We start from the raw sequence: 21,846 nt of genomic DNA, 5'->3' as shown, positions 1-21,846 counted from the left end.
CTCGTTAGCGACTGCTCTATAGCTTCGTTTGGACTATTCGAATGGAATTTAAACGTGGCAGTAATTGTTTTAAATTGTAAGACTGACGCAATTGTTTAAATTATTGCTCGGATGAATTAAGTAGCAATTTAAGAGAACAAGTAAAGTTAAGGAAGTCATTTTACGAAGAGACTGCCTAACGTCGTACCTACATTTTTCATTCGCAACATTAACCAAATGCGAAATATAATTCATTGCGAAAATGACTTCCTTGTTATAATCTAAAAATTAAAAAACATATTTCATACATGTCCGAGATGCATTTTCGTACATAATTAATGGTTCTGTACAACAAATGTCAGACGCTAAAAAAATTATTTATGATGTGACATTTCAGCTGAATCCATTCAGTGAGTATTTGGGTGTCAAATGTGTTCTAATAACTCATGTGGTCATAATATTCGTTCTTTATTAGTTATAGAATCGTATCCGTTAGTCAGAATTGTATTTGGGTATTGAAATTTTATTTAATCATCTTAAATTATAGAAAAGTAAGGAAGAATCACAGTAATTTAATAATCGAAATCGTTATAAAAAGGCGTAACACATAACAGTGATAATAGTTTCGTCCCAATCAATTTGAAAGAGAACAATAATGATGTATTTACCAACGCCTACAATTCACAAGACAGATTTCAAAATAAAGTCCAATTTATTAATACAGGGCTAGAATACAACACTATGGTTACGACAGTCATTGTATGTTAAGCGGGTACTTCGTCTTTCGCGCTAAGGTCTTGCAAATTTATTGTTGGTCGCGCCCCTTCTGTGACACGGCTAGATACGACTATCACTGATTGAATTAAACCGCGTCATTGAGATAGTGCAGTTGTAAGCGCAAGATAACAACTAACGGAATCTTGTGACAATGATGCGATTAAACTTTCATTGTACTGCGTTGTAATGAATTTTACGTTTATTTCTATATTCCATGAAGCAACATTAACGAGGCGCAAGGAAATTGTAACCTTAATACGTGACAAGTTGAAGTTATAGTTGCTAACTGTGATAAGTTGTTGTAAGTGTCGTGTTGGATAAAATGTGATTTTATATTATTTACTTTTAATACAAGTCTTTTTATTTTTTCCCGTTTTACTGTACTCTACATAGAGTTTCATTATATTACTTATATGCGCGCCAAGACCTCTCCTTCCGTTGAGCACAACATCATTATTTCATGTGTCATACAGGTCACACACTGTTATAAAAAAAAGAGGATTACAGTAGTGCGATAAAGTATTTATTTCGTAGGTAAGTATATGATACGACTTCATTTTGCATCCGTTAATACTTATAAGAAAGAAACCATACAAGCGTTAAATAAAACCGTCAGTAATCGAAACTTCACGCTCAGTACGGACCATCAGTTTGTTTTTAACAATAGTTAAGTGCTCGCTCCTGCTTAGCCAAAGGCGCACGCTCACCTCTGACCCCACACGTGCTACTCTGATTGGCTGAAAGTGAACACTCATCGTTTCGTAATACTCTTGCTATTATATTCTAAATAATCATCAAATAAACGCATTGAATGTCAAATGTGAACTAGCGTGAATGGAACTTCTTAAAAGCCGCAATGCAAAATAAATATTGCTATCTATGTAATTGAGCGTTAATAATGATATGGTGGGATGGTTTTTTTATATTGTATATAATACAATTTTTGATTTGTTTTCAGTGTGACTCATAAGCCAATTGAGCTGATTACAAAATTTATGTTAAAAACTTTGAATGTGCTAATATTGTAGTAACAATATTTCTCTAGCAAGTTATAAGATAGACGCCAACATCGAGAGGCTTCTTTCACTAACTGTAACGATACCTTAAATAGCATCATTGTGTATCGAACACAAATTGCTCGTAAAATTGGCATTGCTATGCATACTTGGATGTATGCAAAACTAATCAAAAATTGATAGACATTAGCCTACATTATCTCTAAAATGTATATATATTCGAGGCGTTTTTAATCAGTTTTCGTTGCGTGACCGTTTTCAGTGTAATATAAATAGATAATATAATAGGAAATGCGCTCACGTACGGCCTTCGACCGCTGTGACAAGCATTGTTCTGTGACATTTTAGCCTTGCTAATGACAAGCAATTTCGATTTTGAAACAACACATTAGATGAATTTATATTGTCTTTTAATTTGATCTAAATAGCTGAAATAGCGAGCTCGGTGCATTCCTTACATAAACGCACGATTAAATCTGATAGTTTGATTTGTTTACGAGTACGATTGTTTAAGATAAACTGATTTTGGCATAGACGTTTTATTAACCCATTTCTATGCAAAACTAATAGGTGTAATAAAACTAAATGGTGACTCAAAAATTATGGTAAAACGTTAGGCATAATAAAAGCAATGAGAAAATCGTTATGTTTTCTATCACATCAAAACAACAAACAAGATACCTAAGCACCTCTACGCATCAATGAACCCAAGGTCGTGCTTTTATGACATTAAATAGAAACAAGACAAACAACATAGCAAAGAAGGTAACGGTTATACATCCTATGCTAATACTTTATCTCGTCATCGGGCTAAGTGCCACACGAGCTGTCAAACTGGATGTCTGAGCCTGCCCTGACGTGACAATGACAGGACGGGAGATGTCAACATATCATGTATTGATGCTTTATAATATTATATAAATCACCTTGTGAGTACGAGCTTTGTAAAGCTAAGGTTACACTGTAAAGCTGGGAGAGTAGTTGCGAATATCATACACGCCTACATGCGAGTAAGCTAAGCGTTGGTAAATAATAATAACTTACTAAGAATTTTCAAAAATAAAGTGTTGAATAATAACCGGTTACTTAAGGTGTATAGCTAAGTAATTAAGGCTTTGTAGTTTGTACAAACTTATACAAAAACCTAATAATTATGAACATTTTTCGAACAGTACATATAGGATTAAGAAAATGTTCGCCAAAAATAGGAAACCGAAAAAGTTTTAGTTTATTTATTATTTTTTCATAAGAGTTTTATAAATAACAAGAACAACACTTTCAGAATACCGCAGTTATAGCAAATCATACTTAAAATCGACTAGAAAATCATTAACAAGTTACGATATTGATTTATTGATCCCAAGTGCACTATAAACATCCTCCGCTGGTCTATTCATTCAGAGTGATAATGAATCCTTTATGGAGCTATAAAATTGATCGATAAGTCTCAACACTTAAATGACTTAACCACAAGTGCCTGCGGCTAATTTGTTTTTAACGCTAAACATGAACATTTCGGTAAGGTAAATTATTCAGATTTTCAGATTTTATTTATGTTTTTAGTACGTATAAAATATTCTCGGAAGCCTAATTAAATTCAGCTATAATTGTGCTTTTCAACTGTATATTGGTAATACAAAATTATAACATTCGATTTAAAAAAGTCATTACTTACGTTAACGATTGCTTATTAACATTTTCAATTTCGTGTTTTAGTTAACAAATTATTAAACCATCGAAATGCTTATGAAATTAGGCACTGGCTAAATTAGAGTATAATTAACCGGATTTAATTAAGTGTTTAACAGCATCTCAATCAGAACCATTAAGTCAGAGGAAGTCTCTAATGGACCACTTTCAGTAGCAAAGTTAAAGATGGTGTTAAGAAATAATTACTGGCGGTCACGCCCCCTTTGATTGCTTTTTGTAAGTGCTCGTAAATCTACATCGATTCCTTGCTACATTTCTCATTTGAAATAATAAGTCGATGGGCGGTTGCTCAAGTTCACATATTACAATCCAAATTGGTTCGCAGTAATTGTTAAAAACTTGAATTTCGAATTAATGACAGCGTAATTGGAGGCTTTAGTACGCTTTATTGGGTAATATTACGATTCAGACGCACCGCGACGGCAATAAAAATAACGGTGCTGCGGCTAAGTGCTCTAAATGCCACCAGACCTCATCCTAGATTACATTAGATGCGCCGTAATTTACATCCTCAATTGGCTAATCAATCGTCGACAGGACGGGGACGAAATCTCGTATTCGCCGCAAATCAGTTCGGCGGATGTTCACTTGGAGGACGGTAAATCGTGAGAAATATATTGAAACTGGTATATTTAACATAAAATAATGTGCTGATTCGATAGTTTATTAATTCTTAATATATTTATTAGCATTCAAGAGTGTGAGACTGATCCATACCATCGTCATCAGCCGTTTAATTTTCCCACTAAAGAGGCTAGAATCTGGTCTTACATGTTAAACTCTAATGAGTTAAAACATGGATATATCCTGCTTTGTTGTGACATCCAATTCGAGATATCTTCCAAGAAGCAAAAAAAAAAACTATATTCGTCACAGTCTCGAAGATTCCAGTCGAATCCAATACAGCAGCATTAAAACGGAATTTGGCGCTTGTCAATTTTTATAGATAGGCATCTATGCATAATTGAATCCGACGAAAAGGAAGTGGCACCAAATCGAAAGGAAGTCGATCGTACCTCGATAGCAGTGTGTGAGAAAGGAAAGAGGTTAGTAAGGCTGATGATGTAACTGTCACCGGGAGGTATCGCATGTTTGAAACAGATATGTCGGCCCACATATTGGCGTTGCGTGGATCACGTCGACATGGTTCGCAACGCTAGGCATTCAAGGCCGGACTTAATTAGATAGGAAGATTAAATTTCTTTATGAGCACTAGTGTGCGAATTATAGAATCACTTCTTTCCGATGTTGGTTTTGATGTGTTTCGGAATAGGACGTTACTTCCAGATCTGCTTTAGAAACGGATACATTTATATCTTTATTCGAAAAACACGTAACATTAAAAATGTTTTTTGCGTTAAGTTTGCCTGTAGTTAACGTAATAGTCCGTTTTCTTATGGGAAAAGGTATACATTTTTGAGTAAAGCAATGCCATTTGGTACGAATGTTGTACTCGTCCACCTAAGCCCAAATCGCCTGGTAGCCAGTGTCTACTCCCCGGCAGAAGGGAGGGAGGGGGGGTTATAGAACTTAGCGCCCGGCGCTCGGAAAAAAAATTCTGGCGGATTCATTTGGCCTTTTGAGTCGAGTTTGGTGTCGTTATCAGGTAACTAGATGATGCCCGATTCATTCCCCATACCAGTTTTTTAGGGTTCCCTAGCAAAATATGTCACAATCTTTAAAATAATAAACTTTTGGCAGTGGCAAAATCCAAACAAACCCGTATATTTTTATATTTTTGTATGAAACTTGGTTTATAAAAAAATACTGTCTGAAAGGCCATTTCATGCAAATTATAAAAACATTAACATATAACATATATCTTACCATTTTCAATGTGAAATAAATTATAGAAAGTACAGGAACGTTCGTCAGCGCAGCGTAGGGCACGGCTAATAGACCCGAAAAATAAGCAATAACATAAAACAAAAACCAGTCAAGTGCGAGTCTGATTCGCCGATAGAGTGTTTCGTAGTTATTTGTCCTATACCATGTTATCTTGTCTGGTAGGACCTGGTTAACTGATACACACACACTTTCGTCTTTATAATATTAGTGTGATTTTTAATCATCTTTAAATTATAAATGAAGTCAGGTAACATTGTTAAAAATAAAGATATATAATAATAGAACGTTTTTAAATTAATAATAATGACAACCACCTCCACAATTACATAATTCGGTACATTTGAGCTGGTGTATAAAACAATTCAATCTGGAATTGCAAGATTTCACGCACCGACATCTTATCAATTCAAAGCTTCTCTTATCTTTTTATCTCAGATGGGCAAGAAATATTTTGATTTTTTTAGGTTCCTAAATATATACAGCCTGTAAAACTGCCTTTAAGGTGTGTTGTTTAAGGGCAGCTTCTGTGGGAGGCAAATTTTCGATTTGCCTGTCCGTTTTTGTTAAAAAAATTTTTGCGACCCTCATTTACTGTCACAGCGGGGTACAATGTGAAAAACAAACATGTACTTATAATAATTGTCCGTATTTATGCAAAATGGAACCACTCGACAAATTTCGTTTTTTGCTTTTATTGAAGAATACTCATCCAAAAGTGGTCTAAATTCTTATACAAACAAGAACCACATGATTTTTACGTTGGAAACAAGGTATACTAAAAGCAGAAAGGAACCACCAGCAACAACGAATAATACCATATTAAGCAAAACCGAACCACAGCACCACGGGACTGCTTTGTTCAAACAAATAAACGAAATTACTATCATGTCATTTTATACAAAACAGATCCACACCTACTTGGTACCATTATACATTACACATATTTCTATTAATAACAATTATTTTTAATACACAAAATGGAACCAGGTTTCTGTGGTATGGTTATGCGTAAAATAAATACATAATTTAATTGTAATTTTTTATTGCAAAATAAAACCACAAGCATTCGGTTCTATTATGCATAAATAAATATTGTAAAACATCCTGAAAGCCATCATCGCTATATGGAACCAAATGCTTTGACTTGTTACAATGCTTCTCATCTTTAAACAACGTATTTCATTACTTAAATACTTATGATCTAAGCTTAAATAGCTCAAAGTGCAAAACTCCAATTTTTAAAGAAAAACGTCGAACATCTGTCAATATAGGTGACATATTCAGCGAAGTAGTTCGAATACGTGACGGTCTAAGGTGACGGTGTTATTTTCCTCCGCAAAGTAAGTTCTATTGTTTTTGTTAATTACCTTTAAAATTAAATGTGAAAATGTTTAGTAATACATAAATAAGCAAGCAATTGGTAAGAAAAGCATTGGAGACGAACACTGAAGATAATAATGAAGATACAACGGGTAAGTAGTTTTATTTAATGCATTTAAGTACTTATTGAATCTGAGATGCAGGTACGCTTTATCCACTTTTGATTCATTCCCGATTGTGGTGTGATTTTAAGAAGATATTTCATTAAGTAAGTGCAAGAGGAATCCTCTGTGGATTTACGTATTTTAACGACAATGTTGTTGTTCACGAAGGCGAGTCGAATTAAGAGTCATTTTGTTACGATTCATCTGTCATTGTGAGATGAAACTACTAAACCCTGTTTTAAAAATAACTGTCGATGATCTAGGTACCTACCTACTATTTTGGTAAAATACGTTTAGATTCAGATTCAGTAGGTACAGTACATTCAGCCACATCATTCAGTGCATATAATTATTTGTTTGATTTTAAAACTCGCGCGGCCACTGTTTTGACCGGAACAAGGCCCTAGCCTGCGAAATTCAAAATTTTAACAAGTTTATTTAATTTTTTGCTAGGGTTGCCACTGTTGCATATGATTTTTAGGGTTCCGTACCCAAAGGGTAAAACGAGACCCTATTACTAAGACTCCGCTGTCCGTCTGTCTGTCCCTCCGTCTAGTTAGACAGTTGAAATTTTCATATGATGTATTTCTGATGCCGCTGTAACAACAAATACCAAAAAACAGAATAAAATAAATATTTAAGAAGCTCCCATACAATAAACCGTGATTTTTTTGACGTTTTTATAGATAATGGTACAGAACTCTTCGTTGCGTGAGTCCGACTCGCACTTAGCCAGTTTTTTGTACATGGCGCATGTACATACAACATAGTCATAGACACGGCTTTATAAGAACTAATAATATTTTGCTGTCGCAATATACTTACGTATAAAAGCCACGTGGCTTTGTTTTGATTTAAAGCTTTTTTTCTTTTTATTACAGAAGCTATAACGAAGAACCTTATACGTCGGTGCCTCTGGAGAAGCTTTCTTCACCTTCTAGCGATATTCAGGCCATATTACATCTCATTCCACAAGATGCACAGAGTTTTTATAACGGTCTCATTAGTGATGATGCAATAGAAGACCACATAGATGGACTAGACACGGTGGATTTCGAAATGCAATTTGATGATAACGTCGAATAAACGTCCTATATAAGTATTATTTTATATATTTATTTAATTAAAGCTTTATTACGATATTATAAATACATAGTTTCATTTATATCATTAAATCCCTGGGTTGTGGTTCCTTTTTGTATAAGACAAAACCTATCAATTGATAAATGTTAAAAGGAACCACATGCACATTTTCTTAATTATCTAGGAAGTTTAAGAGTATTCAGAGCAAATTTATATACACATACTTAAATAAGTAATTTATCAATGAATTTAAATAAAATAAATTTTAATTTTACTTCATCTAACAGAGCTGCAAATGTTTTTGTAAATCCTTTAATATCTCAGAAGTGCGTTTTTGCTGGGTGGTTCCTTTTTGCTTAAATACGGACAATTATAAATAAATATAAGTTCTGGATAAGAGTATCCTTAAAATATCGTGACCGTCCTTACCTATCATGCATTGTAATCACAAACTTTTCAATTTCACTGTCTGCATATTTGCCACTGTAAAGTGCTTCAAATCCTCGTGTGGCATTCGGATATGCCTTCCATACCTCAAATGCATGTGTACCTATAGTTCTTTTAGACCTTCTAGCTTGGAATACATGATATTCTGTACTAGCCATATCTGTCGACTGTTCTTAACATTATTTTGGCTACTACTACTATATTGTGTGTTCCAAAGCTAAAAGGTCTAAAAAAACTATAGATACACATGCATTTGAGGTATGGAAGGCATATCCGAATGCCACACGAGGATTTGAAGCACTTTACAGTGGCAAATATGCAGACAGTGAAATTGAAAAGTTTGTGATTACAATGCATGATAGGTAAGGACGGTCACGATATTTTAAGGATACTCTTATCCAGAACTTATATTTTTTTATAATTATTTTAAGTAACTACATGTTTGTTTTTCACATTGTACCCCGCTGTGACAGTAAATGAGGGTCGCAAACAAATTTTTAACAAAAACGGACAGGCAAATCGAAAGTTTGCCTCCCACAGAAGCTGCCCTTAAACAACACACCTTAAAGGCAGTTTTACAGGCTGTATATATTTAGGGACCTAAAAACATCAAAATATTCCTTGCCCATCTGAAATAAAAAGAAAAGAGAAGCTTTGAATTGATAAGATGTCGGTGCGTGAAATCTTGCAATTCCAGATTGAAGTGTTTTATACACCAGCTCAAATGTACCGAATTATGTAATTGTGGAGGTGGTTGTCATTATTATTAATTTAAAAACGTTCTATTATTATATATCTTTATTTTTAACAATGTTACCTGACTTCATTTATAATTTAAAGATGATTAAAAATCACACTAATATTATAAAGACGAAAGTGTGTGTGTATCAGTTAACCAGGTCCTACCAGACAAGATAACATGGTATAGGACAAATAAGTACGAAACACTCTATGGGCGAATCAGACTCGCACTTGACTGGTTTTTGTTTTATGTTATTGCTTATTTTTCGGGTCTATTAGCCGTGCCCTACGCTGCGCTGACGAACGTTCCTGTACTTTCTATAATTTATTTCACATTGAAAATGGTAAGATATATGTTATATGTTAATGTTTTTATAATCTGCATGAAATGGCGTTTCAGACAGTATTTTTTTATAAACCAAGTTTCATACAAAAATATAAAAATATACTGGTTTGTTTGGATTTTGCCACTGCCAAAAGTTTATTATTTTAAAGATTGTGACATATTTTGCTATGGAACCCTAAAAAACTGGTATGGGGAATGAATCAAGCATCATCTAGTTACCTGATAACGACACCAAACTCGACTCAAAGGGCCAAATGAACCCGCCAGAATTTTTTTTCCGAGCGCCGGGCGCTCTGTTCTATAACCCCCCCTCCCTCCCTTCTGCCGGGGAGTAGACACTGGCTACCAGGCGATTTAGGCTTAGGTGGACGAGTACAACATTCGTACCAAATTTCATTGCTTTACTCAAAAATGTATACCTTTCCATACAAGCATGCCCATAAGAAAACGGACTATAAGCAGAACATAGTAATACGAGTTCAACTGCCGTGTAATTTTACAGCGCTAAGTAGTGTTGTTTCCACTGAATGATTTAATTTGAACTTGTGTTTGTGGATGCCCCTTATGTTATCTTAATACAGCGTTTAGCCGGATCGCTGGCTTATCTCCTAGCATCGCATTATGACGTGAGAACGTTTCACACGGACCACTGAGAATCTTGAACAAAAAGGAATGTCAGAGTTGTGTAAGATTCTACTACGGTATGACATTTGGCCAATTTGCATTGAACGTGTGCTCTTGGCGTATATTCACGTCCATTTTTAAAGCCACGTTCCCTTCATTGTTCTGTTTGCTCTTGTTATTTATCATACTATTGTTAGTAATGCAGAAGTTCATACTAGTGTTTCGTTATACCTACAGCGCAACGGCGTGAAATATGTAATATGAATCTAAATAATACTGGTTTTTAATAAGGTGTATTTTTTTTGTTCAAATTCAATTTTATTGTGTGGCCAAAAAACTGAACTTAATTAAGATGCTTACTTTTAAAGCTATTTTTCTAATTTTGGACTTGCTATTAAAAATTCGCACCTGCAACTGTTATAGCAGTCAGTTTTAAGATAACTAGAGCTGATTTCATAAACAGCATGCATGTGTTTAAGTAATTAGGATGAAAACTGTTAAATGTCTCATTCGTGCAGAAACAAAACACGGGTGTTACACATTTCTTCATTCAGCATTAAGCAATTGACAGGCGCCGTGCGGTGACTAGGGCTTGAAGAATTTTAAGTTTTCGCGTGAGAAGTGCCGTAATCCGATTTTATCAGTCCCTAGACGTGTCTTCGTGTCGTTTGATAAAGTAAATTAAAGACTAACAACAAATTATGAATGCGTTAACAAGCTAACATACATTTTGACAAATGACTGCTTCCTATGTCGTTATGCTCGTAAATATGCGAATGAGTCATTCCTTTTTTGGGCAATATGTACGAGTTGTGTGAATTTGACTTTTAGATTTTTCGGTGCGAGATGATTCACTCAGTCTTAATATAAACAAATCATTAATAGCACCATATATGCATATTTTATAATGCTACGCAACGTTATGTGTCTTTGTTTATTTATGTGTGTATTAATAGCTTTGAATTAAGCATTTTTTTGTTTTATTGAAATGTTTTTAAAATAGAACTTTAAGAGCAGATTGATTTAATTAACGTACTTTATATAGGGTATTATTCAAGTAATTTTTGAAATCGTTAACGATATTTTAATGGCACGTAACAAAACCAACAAAATGATAAGTAACATACAAAATCTCGTTATGATTACACTAATTTGTCAGAGCCTCGTTGTCAAGTACGGCCCATTCATATCACGTGTGGGAAACATTATGAAATTGAAAATGATCATATTTCTTTTAAAAGACACTAGGCTATTGCACAAAGATTCACCTAGTTTTCGTTGTTAACTATTCATTATTATGTGCCGTGAGAGAGTTTTTGTTATTGCTATTGTTTGCTTTGATACGAGCATTCCTAGGGCATTGGACATGCCGCGATCATATTCCAATATTTTATACAGAATTTCATACGACCAGTAGCAAAAAAAAAATAAGTATCTTGTTCTAAAAATATATATAAATATTTATAATCATAAAAATTTCAGTTTTTATCCTTTTTAAGATATTGCATAGCTTTTTTCTCAGACTTTGAGCGAGGCGACCGAATTTTAAAAATTCCGTAACGAAAAAACCTAACACCCCCAACTCCAACCGGCAAAGCGATGCGAATTGCGATGCTATGCAATAGCTTTACCGCGGCAGTCCTCGAGTGCCACACGTATTTATTTATTTAAATTGGTACCTGAAACAATAATAATGTAAATATATATAGATTATTATGTATAATGAATCTAAGATCTGCGCATTATAAAACATATTCGTATGAATACATGAATTTAAATGGAAATTAGAATTATAGTCAAGTTAATTGAATATTAAAATTGTCGATCTCAGTTGTATCATGTAATTATATTCTAACTGGAATTCATCAAGTTTTCCACTTCAGATAAATATTCTTAATAGTGATTAGTATGAGTTTATTTGCATGTATTTAAATATATTTTTTCATTTTCTTAATTTTTTACGTAGTTTAACGATAGTGTAGGAAAATCCTTTCTTGTCGTATTTTCTCTAGCTAAATATGTCTTTGAATAAAAATATCAGTTTTATAATTTATTCCGTCATTGTTTGTTACTATGGTTTTTGAATTTGTTATTCAATTTACTTCTTACTAATATGTTTATACACCTTTTCAATGTACGTGTATGATTGTATCTAATGTGGGCCCAAGTTTAATTTATTATCCGTTTTATGCAATTAAAAAACAAATATTCAAAGCTTTATATAAGCCTACAATTTGAGCCTGTTTATCCATAATTTTAATCAATATTCGCACTATACATAAATCATAAAATCAAATGAGCAATAACTTTGAACTAATTTATCATTAAAAATATGTTAATTAATCATTTAAAAATTGCGTGATCAGTTTGATAAAACTCACCGAGGATTTAATCGAATAAATTTATTGCACGGTAGCAGTACGATTTAAAATTACTTCAAAAATTCGTTATCTCTGACCGAATGGCTTGAATTCAATAAGAGTGCCTATTAAAATATGCTGACAGCATTCCAACCAATTAAAACGTTGCACCAATAAATTCGCAGCTGATTTATGTTAGTCTGAATCATTAATGTGTAAGGTATGATAAGAGTAAATATTTTACTTTAAGTAAGTTATTAGTGGAAACAAATCATAAATATATGGAAGGCTTTACGATATATTCTGAGCTGGAATTACTTATATAGTGTTGAAAATTTTGTTTGAATTGTTTTTTAAGAGCTTCTGGTTCTATTTGTTAAAGACTTAGTTATTTTGTACAGCGCCCAAATCCTTAACAATTAGTTGCAAATGTAGAGAAGGATATTGTGTCTGTCTGTATGTTTTATGCTCTACCTTAAAGTATTTTAATACCTATATAATACTAGTAGAAGAAAGGCCAATACTGTAAGGGTTATTAACCTCAAGTATCAAGGGTTGTTCTTATCCTGGAACCTATATTTAGTATAGATACACTTATAATTTACAATCCACAGAATCTTGCGTCTCGGGTAACGCATCTGTTGGTTTGACCTAATTAGTATACTCGACTTCCAAGAAAAAATACGACGCTCATTCTATAAAATGTGCAATTATTTTCGCATATTATAAGGTAGGTACATATAATATGTATTGGCATTTCGTCGGATGTTTAATAAATTGTTATTTATCTTTCCTTTCGTTCCGTTCGCACGGTTTACAGCAAATTTGTGAATATGTGTGACTTAAATCTAGTTTTCGACATCATACTTTTCAGGCAAACCACTTTATTATGAACGCGTCGATGAATGGATCTTTGTCTGTAGGCTAGAATAGAATAGAATAGAAAACACTTTATTGTACAATGCACACAAAAACAAAATTTACAGAAACGATATGTAACTTAAAATAAATGTACAATTTGGCGGCCTTATCGCTTAAAAGCGATTTCTTCCAGGCAACCTTGGGATATAGGAAAAATAAATCAGTTAAAAGGTAGATAGTGCATAAATACATCCATATACAAGAAACTGTAACTATACATAGATAGATAACTTAAGAATCAAATAATATTATACAAAAACAAAGGAGAAATGAGCAGTATAGGAATACAAATATTAGAAGAGAGCTATTAAGTTTATATCGTGATTTTATCAAAAGAATATATTGATCTATTTAAAGGATTTGAAATAAAATCTGTGGTTAATTAATTAACTGAAATTCATTAATCATTGCAACTTTTAATTACTGGTGCTATATCCTCCAGTTTTATTTCAAATTGGCCATTATTTCAAAACGACCCATAAATGATCATTTTTATAAGAATCTGCAACGCCAATTATACGGTTGTTGATGATGCAATTCTAATTTTTCGCGATTTCGCACGCCGATGGGATTTTTTGGGTTTATTGTTATAAATCACGATAATATCTATAGCGAAACGATTTCATTTGAATGAAATCGAGAGTGACGTTTTGTTCAATCAACTTTTTGCATTTTTTCTATTAACATAGCGGCGGTGGTCGTTTCATAACTTCATAATTTTACACCGATACATTTACGGTAATAGTTTTATTATTTTTGACAAAAGAAAATTGATTACACTACTTTTTGTGACATAAATATTCGATCATACTTCATGAATTATATAAGTTTCGTGATGTAATATTTATAATCTCACTACTATTGAACTAGACGTCCGTCGCCCATTTATGACCTAAATTCCGCACATAAAGGCTAGACGCACAATTAAAACGCGCAATCAACTCGATTATTGTGCTTAACGAACTATTACCTTAATTAATTGCAGAATCGTATGTGAAACATGCAGTTTTTTGTGCATCCACTTAAAGGTGATCGCAACAAGGTGCGTGCAATCAGCTTTATGTCTACATTCATGTGTGTGAAAAAGATTTGAGTGAACAATTCAGTTCCCATGCACCGATTGCCATCGAGTTATGCAATGAAGACGTATGCCACGCATAGGCAATGAAAGTGAGGACTTTTTTAACTCGTGTGAGCGTTATGGGTTTAAGTAATGTAGGTTTATGGGTATTTATGATCGTAGCCTTGTCACATTCAACAATATAGCACACTTTCTGTTTTCTTTATTATTTGTTTATTTTAAACTAGCTGCTCCGCGCGGTTTCACCCCCGTGGCTCCTTTCCTGTTGATCGTAGCGTGATGATATATAGCCACAGCCTTCCTCGATAAATGAGCTATCTAACACCGAAATAATTTTCCAAATCGGACCAGTGGTTCTCGAGATTAGCGCGTTCAAACAAACTAACAAACAAACTCTTCAGCTTTATAATATTAGTATAGATTTAACGCAAACTCACTGTGAAAGAAAATATACATCAGTCTGAGTGAATTATGTGTATGTTCTTACGTAGAATACTGGTTACAAACGTAGCTACATGCTACGTGATTTTCATAACATTAAATAATTTCTTAACTCATCCATACTACTGATAAATTACTTTACTCAAGATATTATAGCGTGGCGCAAGAATCATAAATAGATTTTAGTGAATTAATAGCTTAAAGAGTATCTTTCATATAATTTAAATTGCGGTGATTTAAAAGCCCAAGAGTTATATAATTTACGAGTGTATTTTAAATATTTTTGCAATAAATAATATGTTAGAAACAGTATCGTTATCATTTGATCTGTTTAGCTCGGAGCGACCAAAGCCGTTCATATTATAATCAGCTTTTCACATCTTCTAATTCTGTCTTGGCCAAGTCTCTCCGACGCAAGAAACAATATCAAACATATTATAACAAATTGTTATATAACTATATAGTATAATATTTACCTCTTAAGTGCAATGTGTCGTTTTATAAATAAATATTTGATTGAAAAATATTTGAAATGTTTCTGTTCATTTTAGTCTAGTGATTTCCTATTTTATAATAAAGTTTGTTACATGTACGAAGTTGACCTCAGCCGTTTGGCTGCACATTATGAAAATGAATCTAAAAATTATGCGTCTCGGTCTATACCGTCGTCTGTGCATTTTTTTACAATCTGAGTGATGTACTTGAATGCAGACTATTTCAAATTTCCTTGAATTTTTATTAGAAATCTCAGACTCTTCGGAAACTAGTAGGCTAGGTAACGAAAACACTCATGCGATTTTCAACAGGGTACAGTATATTTATAGGTTGTTTAGGATTGAATTTCTGTGTGTTATTGTGGTGACAATTTTGAGAGTGACGCGAATTCATCCCCAGTGAATACAAATACGATGCAGTCATCGTGATTCATGTGTCTGCTGCAGCGACGAATAATATTTACGAGTCCCGCATAGATACAAATATTTTTGTTCGGGAAAACTATATTAGTATTCAATCCAATCGATGTATAGAATTGGTATGGTTATAAAAAACTAACTACCGTGAGGTTGTTTATATTGTGAAATGAAAAGGCCGTGAAATACCAAACGACAATAATATTGTTTTGCAACCTATGGAACACTGGAAAAGTTCTCGCATATTTCATTAAAGAAACTGTTTCATACCGTAGATGATAGTATCGTCGCAAATAGGTAAATTGTATTTAGCATCGAAATGTCTGCCGATACGATCTCTTGCATTGTGCCTACCCAATAGCCCTGTGTATATCGCCTGCTAATTTGCAGAGTTTAAAGCAGTACTAGGAGTAGCATAGATTATCTGATATTTTGTGAATGATGCGACTTTCTCTTCCCTTTAGAACGCTCCAATTTTGTAACAACATTCTATTTAAAACACATTGTTTCGAAAATTTAATAGAACATTGGATAGATAATATGATTCCTATTTATTATTGTAAAAGCCTTATCCGTCCTTATTTGCATCTTATTATCTGTCAATAGGAAATTTCTAATTAAAACTAAATTGTTACAAGCAATTAAAAATATATAATAGTAGCATCGAAATATATCTCAATAAACAGCAAATGCACTTGCATTCTAATATCCCATCTCGTTGTGAAGGAACATTACAATTAGATAGGCAATAATGATAGATTACAATCGATTCCATTACTACTTCGTATTCAATAACTCTATAACTTTTACTAACAATATACTCGAAGTAGTATTCTAAAGAAGATTGATGGTATCCATAACAGATGGTCACTTAGCAGTCGCTGGCTCTTGGAGATAATGTACGCGTATATTCCTGTATAATTAGAATTAGACTGCAATTATATGCAAATGGTTATGAGCTCGTTTTGAAATCATTCATTTGTCGTCACACCTACCCGGGATAATTTAGTGACGCAAATATTTATCATTAGCATACTGATGCTCTGGGATTTTGCAACGGTCACGTAAAACTGTTCATTCTGATTTTGATTCATAAAATATAAATTATAGAGTAAGGATTAAATAGAAGTCTGCGAAATACTGTTATGAAATATTTAATTTCAGTTTTTTATAAAATTTTGTCTATTGCATGGACGAATTTTTTGTTTGTATGTTATGTTTTTCTTCGAATTCAGAAAATAAAATTGTTGTAAGGATATTGAAAATACCATCCAGTTGTATATATGTGTTATAATAAAAACATTAAATCGTCCGCAAAATATAAAATATATGTTCACCGTTCATTTTCTCTTCTCCGCTCTTCCAATAAACTAGATACAAAATGCGCAATTACATCAAAAAATGAAAGCCAATCACATAAAATAAAATACAAGACGTACGCACTCACTGATGCGTATAATAAACCGGAATAATGTCGCTGTACGCGATCGAAATTAAATCGAGCAGCTCTGACAGTTATCTAACTCTACGCACTCCGTATTCCGTACCAGTGAAAGCGAAATGTCTAATTATTTTTTATTTTATTTTATAATAACAGAGATGACACAGCAGAACGTTGTATTGTGGTTTTTTTCCTGCATCGGGAATGCAATCTTCGTGCGGTCCGTGAGAAACGATTAAAAAGAATGTGATTGACTTTTGATGCCGCAAAATGATTGCCATCTACGAATTCAGCCACATTGTGAAGCTGAACTGGTATCAATGTCTATATTACTCGCGAATAAAAAAAAGTTCGGCCGATTTAAATTGGTTTGAAAGACGCGATGTCTGATAAGAATATTCTTATTAGAACCGTAATTATATACATTGAGAGTTATATCATAAAGCTATTACACTTTCTATTGTATGTCGTCATTGTAAAGACATATTTGTTATAATCGTTTTAAATACGAGTGCTTTGAATTTAAAATTGTTTGCTTATTGTACGTCAATTCGACGATGCAATATAGAGATAAGTGCAGTTTTGATGCAACGTGTTTATTTTATTTTTTATAAGTTAGTTGTAATCGTATTACAATAAGCGGTTTACATTTACACACACTAATATTACGTTAACTATTTATTAAGGAGATTCTTTAAATATATTAAAAGTTCTCTATTAAAATGAAAAAAAGATTGAAATATTTCGAAAAAAAATCTTAAATACGCAAACTGTATATTTTTAGACGTTAATAGCTTTGGAAATTTAAATAAAACAAGAGAAGAAAAAATAGACATTAAATATTTTGCTCCGATGCGTTTATGTTATTTTTTTTATCATCTAAAGAAATAATTTATTGCGATTCTCTTTTATATGAAATATTTGGAGAAATAAAATGTACGCTATTTTGTAAAATACATGAAAATATTTTAAACAGATTAAATTAATTAAATTTTATTGCAAGAAGAAATTATTATTAAATTCCGAAATATTAAAACACAATTGATTTTCATTTGGCCAAAACGTTAAATTAGTTTGACCGTTAATATATATATAGCAAAAAATGTATCCAATAGATCAAATTGTATAAAATTTTCTATTGAATTGAATAAAAGTGAAAGATAAGGTAAATAATAATGAATTACTTGTCGCAGCTTCAACAATGGTTAAAAATAAAAAGCAGCGTCGGCCGGCGGCGCGCGATTTAACTTTCTGGTTTACTGGGTCGAATAATCTTGTTTAGTTTGTTTTTATTCATTTTTTATTGTACACAGTGAAAATGTAGTGAAACTGTAACTTATTAATTCATCTTGACGTATTGTATGGGAAATATTTTTTAGCAATTCGTTCTATTCAGTTTGTTATACTTAACTAGACGGTTATCTAATCGATTGCTCGAGTTGTTATATTGGTTATTGTTTTTTTTGTGAGTTAAAGTATAATAAGAGCAATATTTAGTTAGTGTATTTAAAAAAATATATTTTTAGAAAAAATAATTATCTATCGTAATTATTTTAACTACGATGTACGAGCAAATAAATATATTTGATTTGATTCAAATAAAATAAAAGGGTCTAAGTCCATTTACAATCATAATTATTAATTATTTTTTTTTAAATAGTTTATTGATAAATAAACAATTCTAAATGTGGTATATTAATGAATGCGTGAATGCAATAAAACAAAATTTAAATATTTACTTATATTTTTTATAAAATAGGAGTATTATGTTCTATTTAGATTTATGATAAATTTTATTATTTTAATTATTATTTTAATTGTCTTCTACGCTATGCAGCTATGTATCATAAGCACGTGGTTTATTGTTTGAAAATATTTTTTAAGTGTAAAAAAATATAATAAATAAATATCATGGTTAATTTTAATTTATAAATTCTATTAAATGTGTAAAAATTTCTTCCTCAAATAAATAAAAAATTATGGACCTACCTTTCGTACAGAAGAAAATATTAAAGATGCCTCGACGGATCCGATTTTAAATCGGTATCAAAAAGCACTTTTCCAACAGAAAAAAATTCAAAAAGTTTAATAAAAATCCGTTGCGATCGCGCTTATTGAGAGCACAATAGTTTTCACATTCGTTATCACTACGTTTTTAATCACAATATCCATAGGAGTCAGTGGCACTCGATAGTATCCATTCCATAACGGGGGTGCAGATCGTCGGAGCGAGCTTAAAGCTGTGCGCGTGCGCAGGCCGGCATTGCATCGCGTTATCACCGCGAGCGGCGCGCCGCGCGACAACAACAGAACTTGAGAGCCGATCTCAATAATAACAAGAAAAGAAAACGGTCCAGTTTCAGCGAGGCTTCCGGATGGCTCGGACGGGGCGCGGTCCGCCGTCTCCTTCGCACGCGCGGTGTCGTTGCGCTCTCTCACTCTAACGGTACTCGGTTGCTTGAACGATAGCGCTAGTCGCAACCGCGACACCGCCCCGTGCGCCTGTGATACTGCCTTCGAAATACGAAATGGATTTTCCCGCCATACTTACGTATTTTACATCGTCAATTTATGTGACGTTTCGAATGCATTATTATAATTAATACAAATGCATGTACGATTATTACGAGCGCCAATTGGTTGACACTTCTAGGTACATTCAAATAACATCCGTTTTGCAACAAATAAGGTCTTAACTTTATATCTTATCACTTAATTTACAAAATATACTCATTCTCTTATCACACCATAAATTCGCGAAAGCTACAACGTCGTTGAAATCTTTTGTACCGCATTACACAATATATTGCTACAGATAGTTTTCATGAATTTTTTAATTAAATGTCGTGAGTCCGATAACGAATGGTTACGAAATAGCCTTAAATCTTACAGTGGACTGGAGCACTGGAGGTTGGCGGAGGCAACACTTTGCAGAGTTTTAGGTATTGCAATAATTACATACGACATGATCGTGTTCAAAACACGTTGAGTGCAGTTTATAGCATTGTGCGGATGTCATAAACTTGTAGATATTATGACGAATTGTGTTTTTCATTGCGCATTTATAACAAGGCCGAATTTACTTGGTAAATTCTAAGTTACAATTACTATTTTAAATTACGCTAATAATAAAATACTACATTTATATTCTTACATACAATTTTACGTGTTAAACTACACAATATAAGTTGGTATAGACCGAGAGATATTTCCTACTACCACCTACACCTACTACCATTTATCATTTATTGTATTTAAAGAAGTGTTCATATGTATTTATCAGTATGTAGAACTTTCAAAGTATAGTTGTTTTTATACTTTTATGGTAGCTAATACATTTCACCTATTGTGAATTCAACAATAAGAAATTGAATATGATTTAACTAAAAAGAAGTATTCAGAATGTCGTAGAACCTTAAAATCATTGTATATTTTCAAAGTATTATAAATATTATTTTAATAATATATTAATGGGAAAACAAATCCACAAACTCTCGCGCAGGTTATCCTCCACTGTGTGAACGAATTCGCCAATCTAAATAAAGGAAATCTCATCCTACAAAATAGCGGATTTTCTTTGAAATAAAATAATATAAACAATAGCTAAATTTCTTTTAGATAATGCAGTAAGCATGGACGTATAAAAAAAGACGGACGCCGTATTACGAACAAACAACGTGAAGCCACCATAGTAAGCTAGCGATCGTGTAAAGACAATAAATACGCACACACTCTCACCATAGTAAGCTAGTCGGCCGCCATTACGTCGTGAACTACCGACTGATTAACTGCGTCACTGTTTCACAAAAAATATTTAAAATGCCGTCTTGCGTGGTTAAATGGCGTCGCAACAGTACAATTTTAAATAACAAAACACAAGGGATTACATTCCACAGGGAAGCAAGTTATTTCTTTTATGTTTTATTGACAAAATTATTACGGCAAAATTTATAGAAAAAAATACAGCCGCCATTGTCATCAACACAGCTGTTGCCATGGCAACATGGCACACACACATGGATGTTTCGCCGCCATTACTAGGCTTCACTCAATGTTTAGGCGATATACCGTCCGTCTTTTTTTATACGTCCATGGCAGTAAGTATATTTACCGATGATGCGAGTATCTTTAATCGCAAGTTTTATAAAATTATGCACTTTGTATTATCAGCTGCTCTACTATACTGATTAGGATCGGCTTCATAATTTATTTGAAACATAGATTCATATACTGGAACCCTCATACGCTTAATATGAAGAAAAAAATACCTAGATCCATGAAAATAAGCTTATTATGAACCAGATATCATCGATATAGATGGCGATAACCTAGTTTTCTAATTGAAAATAACACAAATTATGGGCAGTACAGTATGTAAAAATTTCCAAAGAAATTCGAAACAACTTTAAGGTGTTAAAACTGTACTTAACAGTCCGTTAAATTGCACAAAGAGGTTCATCTGAACCTGTTACGAGAACAACTCTTTTAAGAAACGAAAACTGAGCTTTTAGGAAACCTAATTATGTTTATTATATTCGTAATTGCGGTTGATTTTGATTCTTGGTAACAAAGTTTGTGTTGTACACGATTTTATAATTATTGTTCTTATGCTAAAATGGTAAAAAATTACACTGGT

General features: G+C 32.9%; 1 protein-coding gene across 1 annotated transcript in view; it reads right to left on the bottom strand.

The window, feature by feature from the left end:
• The window catches only part of LOC149481023 (uncharacterized), an 80,191-nt gene extending 60,645 nt beyond the window's left edge, over positions 1–19,546 (bottom strand). The window contains exon 1 of the mRNA XM_089706009.1: positions 19,200–19,546. The gene's annotated coding sequence lies outside the window, so the exon portion shown is untranslated. The remainder of the gene's footprint in view (positions 1–19,199) is intronic.
• Positions 19,547–21,846: the final 2,300 nt, after the last annotated feature.

This window comes from Colias philodice, chromosome 17 (genome assembly GCF_061535455.1).
Source record: "Colias philodice isolate Cphi_HAF_F1 chromosome 17, ilColPhil1 Martin Lab GWU primary, whole genome shotgun sequence".
NCBI classification, from domain to species: Eukaryota; Metazoa; Arthropoda; class Insecta; order Lepidoptera; family Pieridae; genus Colias; species Colias philodice.
Note: the sequence above shows the minus strand (reverse complement) of the source record. Positions and strands in the feature narration are given on the sequence as shown.